This window comes from Oryzias latipes, chromosome 12 (assembly GCF_053564925.1).
Source record: "Oryzias latipes strain Hd-rR chromosome 12, Olatipes_Hd-rR_3.1".
NCBI classification, from domain to species: domain Eukaryota; kingdom Metazoa; phylum Chordata; class Actinopteri; order Beloniformes; family Adrianichthyidae; genus Oryzias; species Oryzias latipes.
In genome coordinates, this window is record NC_136248.1 from 29,825,193 (window position 1) to 29,835,602 (window position 10,410).

A 10,410-nucleotide genomic window follows, 5' to 3' on the forward strand; every position below is an offset into this window, starting at 1 on the left:
TTTTCTTTTTTTGACTAAATGTAATTTTTTCTTAGGGAACCATGAGATTGCAATGAAAAAACAAAACGACTCTGATTCTTCTACTTTTCAGGTTGGACAATGTAAATATTGCAGGAGCTGGGGGGCTCCACTAGGTGGCACTGTGGATGTGCAGAGGAGCAGTAGCACCTTCAGTTCACTCTTTTGTCTCATTTGTGATCATTCAGTGGCTCATTCACCAGACCTGAAGATCTCAGCAGTTCCACTGTGAAAGGAAGGTTTTAAATAAAAGGTAAAAGTAATCAACTTGTATTGAAATAAAGGCAAACACTTAATTTGTGTCATCAAATACTGCTTTTTAACCTGATGTTTGTTGGAAAAAATGACTTCTGACATTTAAAGAATCCTTTACATAACAGCAAAACAAATGTATCAACTCAAAATGCTGCACTTGCAGTAAAATGAAACTCAGTCAAAGCAGCAGATTTGAATACAGAAGTGAGATGAAAACTACGGAGCCCGTTTTCTGACATGGATAAAATAAAATATATCTTGTTCCCACAAAATAATTACGTTTGGCGAATGAAATATTATCTTGTTCCCACAAAATAATATTCCGTTACCACGAATTAATTAATTTGTGCGGACGAAATAATTATTTACGTCATAACTCATTCATAAACACGGATTGCTGCTTCACCTACCGGACTTCGTAAACATGGACGTCAACAATAGTTGGATTTACACCAGATACCTTCTCATTTCTGTCTGTGTGTGTCTCCTTACATTGCACGGAAGACACGGAGGATGTTTAGAGATCAGATTTATTTATTTTAAAAAGCAAAAAAGCATCGGTAATCACGTTTTCATGTCTGGGTTCATTCACATCCCTGTGCCCTCTCCGTCCATCCTGCTGCAAAAGCCGCTTTCTGCCGCTACTTCCGTGTCACTGTGACCCACATTTGTTCAAGAGGGGGAAAATAAAAACAAGAATGATCTATTATTCTCTCAATGAAAATCAGAAAAATATCACGAGATTTTGGATGCCCAAGCTTCCTGCTTCACCTGCCGGACATAGCTTCTAGCTCCGCTGCAGAGCTCTTTTGCTTGTCATGCCGGCATTCAGGCAGCTGGCTGGCCGGTAGCTTTGGTATGGGATATTGTAATTTAGGGTCGAACAGGAATAATAATATTTAGGACTTGTCTTTTATTAACATACTTGTTAGCAGTCACTTTACATCCGAAGGCTAGTAGGCTACATGCTACGTAGCCAATCGCATGTCCTGTTGTCTATGAATGCATCACGGTTACAGGGCCACGGCGATTTGTCGAGATGCATCATGGGATATCTGTGATGCATGATGGGATACGTGGCATGTAGCCTTCGGTTGTAAATAAATAGACAATAAAAGATCGATCATTCTTGTTTTTATTTTCCCCCCTTTATTTTCCAAATATTGCTCACATCCGTGTTTATGAATGCCTTATGGCGTGAATAACAGGTTAATGATGGGCTAGGTAGCAAGTAGCCTACTAGCCTTCGGATGTAAAGCGAAGTGACTTATAACGTGAATAATTATTTCGTTTGCACGAATTAATTATTTCGAGGGAATGAAATAGTAACGGAATATTAATTTGTGGGAATGAGATATGTTTTATTTTTTCCACGTCAGGACAAGGGCTCCGTAGAAAACCACACAGAAGCAGAAAAAGAAACGTCTAGGTAGCAGGTCAAAGGATCAATATATTCTTTATTAACGAACAGGAGTACTTACTCTCAAAAGGCCAGTTCTTCATACGAATTATTTTTATTATTATTTCTCTGGTTTTTAACTATTTGAACACACATTGAAGCACTTTTTATGTAGTTTTATTTATTATTTATGATTTTTAGTAGTAAGTTGTGTTGTTTTGTAAAGGTATAATGTTGCACCGACCCAGGAGGCACTTTTGATTTCATTCTACGTGTGACAATGACAAATAAAGATCTAACTTTCTATCCATCTGGAGACATGAGGACTTCACCAACTGTAGCTCTTTCACAGACTTTTACAGGACACAATAACAAAATAGAAGCAGGCAGATTAAAGACAATGCAGTGATGGTTAGTAATTTTATTTTAAAGAAAAGAGTCTTGACGAGGCTCCAGAAATTAACCTTGAGGAACTCCGCGTGGATTTACCCCCCCTGAACTTTATTTGTTTCTCTATATCCAGTGCAGTTTCCCACCTAAATTCAGGAAAATTTTAGTTAAAAAGCTCCAGAAACATCCAGAGCTGCACACAACAGATGAGCCTGATTAGCCTATGGAGGCGCAGAGTCGCTGACTGCAGTGCAAACTGATTGTTGAGAATAATAAAGCAAAGTCTTGATAATTTAGCTCAAAGAAGAAAACTATGGTTAGAATAAAGAAATTAAGATTAGTTTGCCTTGAATAGTGGATGCTTTGCAATTCAGGCGGTGCAATTTGTGGCCGGTGGGTTTGCTTTGACAAGAAATGTTGTTGGTCATCACAACACTAAACACATTTCTTCGGGAGCTGCAACATCTTCACCTTGGAGGTTAAAATCCCAGTTGGAACGGTTCTGTTTGGGGTTTGCATGTTCTTCCTGTGTGTTCTGGGCAGGTTTTATTCTATTTGTGGGTTAATTTGGTGACTCCAGTTTGACTCATGGGGATCTGGTTGAGCCTCTGAGGTTAACTGTATCTGTAAATGACCTTATGATGAACTAGAAACCTGATCAAGCCTGCATCCGTAGACTTTAAAAAAAAAAGATGGATGGCAATCCTTCCATTGGTTTGAATTGAGCTGATTTGAACACAGTTTTTCAGTGCTGGGGGCTTGACAGTCACCTGTCAATAAAGAGACCACGCCCACATTTTGATTTCTTTTGTAGTTTACAAAAAGCTTTTATCGGGACGTCCTGCCTTTGTCCAATGACAGCTGGGATCTGCTACACCTACCCACCACGAGTCTGATCTGCATGAAGCGAGTGTAGATAATGGATAGATGGTTGTAAACGCTTTATCTCACCTGCCTCCCTGTTTGTAGCCTGAAACCAAACAGTAAAACATAAAAACAGCTGATCTGAAACCAGACAGGGTTCAGATAAAGGCCTGCACCTTTCCCAAAGAAAGAAAGAAAAAAATAACGAAACACTTCTTCGTTTGAATTTATGCAAGCTGCAATATCACTTCCTTCACTTTGGCAGTTTATTTTCTGGACATTAACATGCACGTCCAGAATGTCAAACAGTATAAAAATGTAACTCATCCCCCAGGATGCTCTGGAGCTGCAGCGTCCCCTGACTGACGTGCATTCACGACTTAATGCATCCTAAAGGTGCCCACCTGAACGCACATAAACACTTGGCCTGATGGCCTGGCCATGCACGACTCGCCTCCCCCTCTATTTATTTTATAGCGTGCATGTATCACTTTATGGCGCCCATCTATCTGGCAAACCTTGAGAAGGCTGTTGAGACTGCGGATAAATCTGAGGCTCTGACACTCTCCGATCTGCCCGTCCGTGTAGCCTGAAATCTCTGTCGGTGATTTGCTCTCTTTCTGACTCTCAGAAGCAGAGGCTGATCTGGTGTGCGTGTGTGTGTGTGTGTGTGCACGCATGTGTGTGTGTGATCAGATAGTGCAGCCCGGCTCTAATGTCACCTGTCAAGATGCAGCTGACAGAGAAAAATACAGAAATATTGGCGGCTGATGTTGGAGCCTCCTGCACGACCGGCTGGGATCAGAGGGAGATGGGTTTTGGCATACGTGTGTGTTTGTGTGTGTAAAAGAGCATGAGAGTGTAATTAATGATGTGTTCCTCCTCTTCATAGGGTAATAGGATTTCCCCGCCCCAGGCGGTACAGAGAGAGGGGGGGGGGCACTCTGCACATATGAATGTGAGAGGAGGGAGAGTGTGTTTGCTGCAGAGTCAGTGAATGGGAGCCCCATGAAGCGATGCCAATAGAGGTTTTTGTGTATGTGTGTCTGTGTGCGTGTGTCTGTGAACACGTGCACGCGTGTGTGTGCATGTGATGGGGGGAGGAGGAACAAGCGAGTGATTTATAGCACCTACTTCAGGTCTCTCCTCTTTCCCTCAGCAGCAGCACAAACACATCCATTACGAAAGCACTGATGTTAATGGGGCTGCCGTGTGTGCGCGCCGGCCTCATTCTCGTGCACGGGAGTGAGAGTGATAACCAGATGCTGCTGGGTGAGAAGGAGGTGAAGGTTACCAGGGGTGCAGGTTTCTCTCTGTGGCTGCGTCCTGTTTATGCCGCTGTGCAGGAGCGTGCACACCAAAGCGCATGCTGGACTTTTTTTTTTTTTTTTTTTTATAGAGTGTAGGCCAATTTCAGTGCGGCGCGTCTGTTTGTGTGTGCGCTTCGCGTCTTGCTCTGCTGGAGACACGCAGCTGAGGAGATGGAGTGATAAAAAGCTGAATTGAGGAAAATACTCTTGAGAGTAAACAGAGGGAGCAGGGAAGAAATAAAGAGGATGTATAGAGCCGCTTGGTAATGGACTGGTAGATGCTGAGGAACACATCCTCGTCTGCCGTGGCTGTGCGAGTGTGCAGAAATGCACACAAACACACACATATGTAGGTGATGTGTGGCTGTCTCCTCTCACATTACCCTTTACCTTAAAACCAGTCAGGGGTAAAATTACTGCAGACTTGGGCCACGTCTGCCCACCTGGCCCCACAGAAAGGGGGGCTGAGGGAGCTGAAGGCTGTCCAAAGTTGTGATGTCCAGATAACCAGAGTCCACTGCAGGTTTGGTATCTGAAAGATATTGGTTATTGGGGACTTGAGCTCGGAAATGACATTGTTTCGCCCCAGTGACAATTTCTTATTTAGCAAATCATTTCGATTGATTCTCGAGGAATGAGAAACATGGCAGGAAAAAAGGTTTGGGTCTCGGTGACCCATCTGTACGGTGGCCATGAAGTCCAAATCACATCAACAGATGACGCAATGCAAAAACATATCAAAGACCACAATGACAATTAAAAGAGCAATTCTTCTTCTTTTCCTTTCGGCTTTTGCCTTCAGTCACCCCGTCTTCTGCATCCTCTCCTCTTCTACTTCTACCACTAACAGGAGTCCAATTTCCACCATCGTCGATGAACAGCACCAACGGCGATTGCGGTTATGGATAATCGATTTGCATATTTGGTTTGGCAGAGACTTTATGTCGGATGCCCTTCCCAAGTCAATCCTCTGCATTATTCCAGGTTTGGGGTCGGCCCCCCTCATCACTACATTAATTAAAAAAAGTTAATAAAAAAACCCAAAAAAAACAACATAACATTTATTAAATCAAATCATGATCCATTGTGAATTTCTGTGGGGCCGTGCGTGAGGAAATCATAAAAATCCATAAAGGAGCTGGGATTTGAAGGTATTGTGATACTATTTGAAAAAGCAATTTAAAATAGCTAAACTAAAAGACAGTCATTCAAATATGAGATTAACAACTTGTAAATCAGACGCCACTAACCAACAGCCTGTTTTTTTCCGTTTACATTCTGGGTTTACGCCGTAGCTTGATCGGACTCGTTTGTTTCTTTTAGCTCATGTTTTTGTTTTCTTTTTAGTTGATGTCATAGTTTACATGTTTAAATAATAATTGTGTCATTTTCTAAGCTATGGTTTCTGCAGAGCGGCTGGAGTTCATTAGAATTTCACCTCTGAGTTGTGGGCGGGACCGTTGGCGCGGAATGAGTCCGCCTCATGCATCTGTTTATATTCTCTCCCGCTGGCTTACAGCTCCCCACACCCCCAAACTGACATTACTGGTGCAGCAGAAATGGCGAGCATTGTCAGTTGTTGAGTTTAGATCCAGATTCCAGCTCAGATGAGGAAAACAAAGACTTACATGGATTTACTTGTAGATTGCAAGCGGATGCATAAGAATGGAGCAGAGCAGGAAGCTTGTGGCTTGCCTTTGTAGGTCCTACGTCACACCTACAAGCTTTTTCAAACAGAATTTTTGTTCGTCAACAATTCAAAATAATGAAGTATTTAAAAATGTAATTTTAGATTAATTTTCTATCTACATGTTATTAACCATCAGAAAATGCTACAAGAACATATTAAAAGCAATATTTTCATTGGAGTGAATCTTCAGCCACTTCAAAGTATATTTTAACCCCCTCCCATTCCATTTTAGTTCATACTTCACATTGTAGTTTGTGCCATAGTTTGCCTTTTATTTGCCTTTTAATTTTGCCTCATGTTTTACTGTAGGTTTAATTTACATCACTGATGGAATTTGATGTTGTGTATTTTTTGCTGTCTTTTTAAAGTTCCATTCCCCCTATTTTAGTTTGCAATGCAGCTTCCATCATAGTTGCCTTTTTTTCCCTCACGTTAATTGCAATAGTTGACAATTTAGCTAATACATATATTTTTTAATTTATTTAACCCTGTTTTAGTTTACATCTTATTTTACATTTAAGCTTATGTTGTAGGGTACTTTTTAGTTTTCTTTTCCCTTTGTTTCAGTTCACATTTTGGTTAACACTGTTTTTTGTCAAAAATTACACTTTAGAGTTTTTCTTTTATCATGTTTTAGTTAGATATTTAAATGTCAGGTTTTACATTGCAACTTCTTTTTATTTTATTTTCAAACACATTTATTTCAACCCCCATCTAAGTTTACATTTTAGCTTTATGTGGCAGGAAATAGCAAAGTTTGAAGCTTTGTCAGGTTCCTCCACATGCCAATCAACCTGTCAACCAATCAAGGCTGTTAACAGGTAAATATGATTATTTTGAGTGTAAAATTTGACTTTTTTTTTTACATAAAGTCAATGAAAAATTGTTCCCTTTCCCAACCTGCCTCTAGTGGTCTTTTGTGGTATTGCATTTATGACACTTTGTGCTTGAATTGGCAACAGAAGAGCGGAACGTCTCAGTAACAAATGCCATGATCAGAAGCCCAAACAAGATGAACTTGTGGATCTACATGTGGTTATTCCAGAATAAAAAAACTTTTCTTTTTCTTTTAATAAGAAACTCATCATTTCAGGTTGTTGTACAGAACTCCTGACCCTAGTTTAGAGTTGAATTTACCTCAATAAATAAATGACTCCATAGAAGAGTACATTTATAAGAGTTTCTAATTCAAATTGGTTTCAATGAATGAACTTGAACTCGTGAACCGTCAATTAGCAGACGGGCAGCAGAACGGAGTCTGCCTGTTCTAGTGACATTTAAGAAAAGGCCCATCAGGCTAACAACATACCACCGAAGAATGGCTGTTTTGGTTTCAATGAATGGCTTTTTCCCCACGCACAGACGCGTATAATATACCATCATCGTCAACAGGAAATAGGTTTCATGACGAGCACTCAAAACTGTTTCGATATTCATATATATCACAACAGAAACAAACTACAAACAGCTCGTCTTGTTTTAATTCAGAAACTCCAGTGGTTCCATTGATTGGTGGAGGGTAAATGAATGAAGAGTGCCACCTACTGGGGGGAAGGGGGGTTATTATAAATTGACACCTGTGCTCAAGCAAGATTCTGTATGGATTACCTGTTGTGGGCGTGGCCTTAGTTCTTTCTAACGGAGGTTAGCAGACCTCAGCTGCTCTTGCAGCATCTCCATCCCATCCAGAGGTTTCTTAGATGTTTCCAGAACATGCAGGGGATGTTGTCTCACTGCCTCAGCCTGGATTTCTGCTCTGTTGTAATACGTACGTCTCAGTGTGTGCAGAAGCTGTTTCAGAAAAGAAAAATCCTTTAGGATAACTTCCTACGAGGCCTTTTTGATCTTTAAAAACCCACTCCGATCATCATTCTATTTTCAAAGCATTTCCTGGTGGTCTTTTAACTATGATTATGCCGTTTTTAGCCAAAACGTCATAAATATGATCTTTTTCAAACAGCGTGTTTTCATCTGCACCTGCTTCATGATTTGAATAAAGAAATATTCTGCAAGACTATTTTGAGCTTAATTTACCTTAAATACATCCTCCATCATCAGAAAAATGTCACAAAAACATGTTAAAGACACTGAAAACACCTTTTCCATCACTGTAGTTCATTATTCGGAGCTTCTGACCGTATCTGAGTGATGGAATAAAGATGAGTGGATGAGTTATAATCCAGGCTGCTAACCCTCCTTTCTACTTTTTAATCTGCTTTCATTTTATGGACTAAGCAAACCAAACCTTTGATTTCTTAGTCAAACATGAGGAGAAATAAAACTAAATGTATAAAAAAAATATTATATTATTATTAGTATTATATATTAGTATTATAATCTGCCAATCAAAATGCGAGCGACCAGCAGCATTAAGAGCAACTAAATGAATAATTTCTAGGATGTTAAAGACACAGATGTCAGAGAACTGATTTATTACTGAGAGTAACAGGAGCATCGGTTCATAATTGGTACAACATTGATCAGGAAGGAAATATTTGATGTCCGATAAGCTTTGTCATTTTCTCTTGCTGCTGTGTCTCTATTGTCTTTACCTTTTTTTGATCTACTTGTGACGCAAACAAAAAGATGTCCAATCACAAGCCTGCATCTACCAAGTTGAGTCAATGACAATTGGTTGAAGTTGAACCACAGTAAGGGAAGTGTCTTGTGTGCACTAAAGACTAGTTGCCTGAGCCATATCAACTGGCTCCTCTGGATGTAGGGGAGCAGCAGTTTCACTACAAGCTCTCTCCGGTCGACCAAGCTCCTCCCCCTATCTCTAAGGGAGGATCCAGCCACCCTACAGAGGAAGCTAATTTCAGCCTCTTGTATTCGAGACCTCGGTCTTTCGGTCATGATGCAGAGCTCATGACCATAGTTGAGTATTGGAACAAAGATAAACAGGTAAATTGAGAGCTTGTCCAGTACAGCGACCGCATAATGGCGGACGCCGCTCCAATCCACCTGTCGATCTCACGCTCCGATCTTTCCTCAGTCGTGCACAAGGCCACAAGGTATCCTCCACCTGGGGCAGGAGCACTCCACCCAGAGAGGACAAACTAACTTTCTCCGGTCAAGAACCATGGCCTTAGCCGCTTCACACTTGGCCACAAACTGCCCCAATGCCCGCCCGGGGTCCCGGCTCGATTAAGCCAACGGGACAACATCATCTGCAAAGAGCAGTGTTGAGTTATATCTTTTCATTTCCAATGCTGCCCAACTTGAATGGCTCAGGAGACAACTGAGGATGCTGGACAACTCCACTCATTTTAACTTATTTTTATTTTCAACAAAGAATGGATGAGAGCTTGATAACATTTAAATAAAACAGAACATAATTAAACAGATATCAGAAATGTTTGTCAGAAATGTACTGTTATTTTAAACTTTTGCAAATATTGTGCCGTTTAACTATTTCGCTTGTTGAATAATGTTCCCACAAATGTCAGAATATAAATGAAATTGAAATAAACGTACCAATGGCGTCACCGAAGTCATCCAAGCATTGAAATGTTTGTGGTTCAGCTCACCATGACTGCCAGACAAAACCGCCACCTGCACACTGTCACCTAGTCAAATACCTCTTCCCATCTACCTACCTGGTAGATTAGGATTCACATTTTCCTTATACTGCCCCCTGCAGCTATGGAGTTGATCCTACCTGGAACAATCCTCCAAATCAATGTTCAGGAGCAAAAATAAAGAAAATAGAAGACAAAAAGGCAGAATAGACAAATCTTAACAAGCAGTGACAAAATCCTGTAGCCCCCAAACCAGACACCCTCTGGCTCCTGGCTGCACCTAGAAATTCTGTCTAGTAAGAAAAAAAAGGTTTTCTCTGGTAAAAGTAATTTTCATTTATAGTTAGGGATGTCAAATAAATAATAAATATCTAGATTGTATCCATTCAGGTAAAAGAACTGGACTGTATCGTATCGCCACAAAGTTGGTTGAATCTTTTATGAGTCGATTCGTGGACCATGCATGGCGATAAGGATCAAATCATGTGAGAAGAAAAGAGACACGTCCCTAACCAGTCTCCTCTCTGGTCTGTGTTTGGCTTTCTTCTTCTGGCTTCAGGCTTTCTTAAGCCCCATTTTTTTCTAGATACATCCAAGATAATTGCTGATCTTTCATCTGAAATGTGTCTGTGCTCCACTTTGCTCTTTTGGGACACGTTTTGAAATGACTTCTTTTTCTCCACATTGGGGAGATTTCAAACTCACTTCAGATTTCACAGCAAGCGCGGCTGAGGCTTGGCAACAATCGACCAGGAAAAAAAACATCTGTGCTGAATGAATTGTTGGCTTTAGGCTTAAAAATTGTGCTGTTTGGCTGCAGCTCAGGTCCTGCAGCTGTAAATATTTGATTTGGTTCCTCTGCAGCAGCTTGTTGCTTTCTGTTTCAGCGTCATTCTGTAGAAATGTTAAATAGTTCTTTTGTTAGAATGACATTATTAATAGTTTTAGAGTCAATTTTTAGAA

The 10,410-nt window shown here is 40.6% G+C and overlaps 1 long non-coding RNA gene across 1 annotated transcript; it reads right to left on the bottom strand.

The window, feature by feature from the left end:
- Positions 1–2,778: 2,778 nt before the first annotated feature.
- Positions 2,779–9,653, bottom strand: LOC110016003 (uncharacterized). The gene is made up of 3 exons (XR_013659300.1): positions 9,404–9,653; positions 7,535–7,717; positions 2,779–4,768 (listed from the first exon to the last, which is right to left on the bottom strand). It is a non-coding gene; the product is annotated as an uncharacterized LOC110016003 (long non-coding RNA).
- Positions 9,654–10,410: the final 757 nt, after the last annotated feature.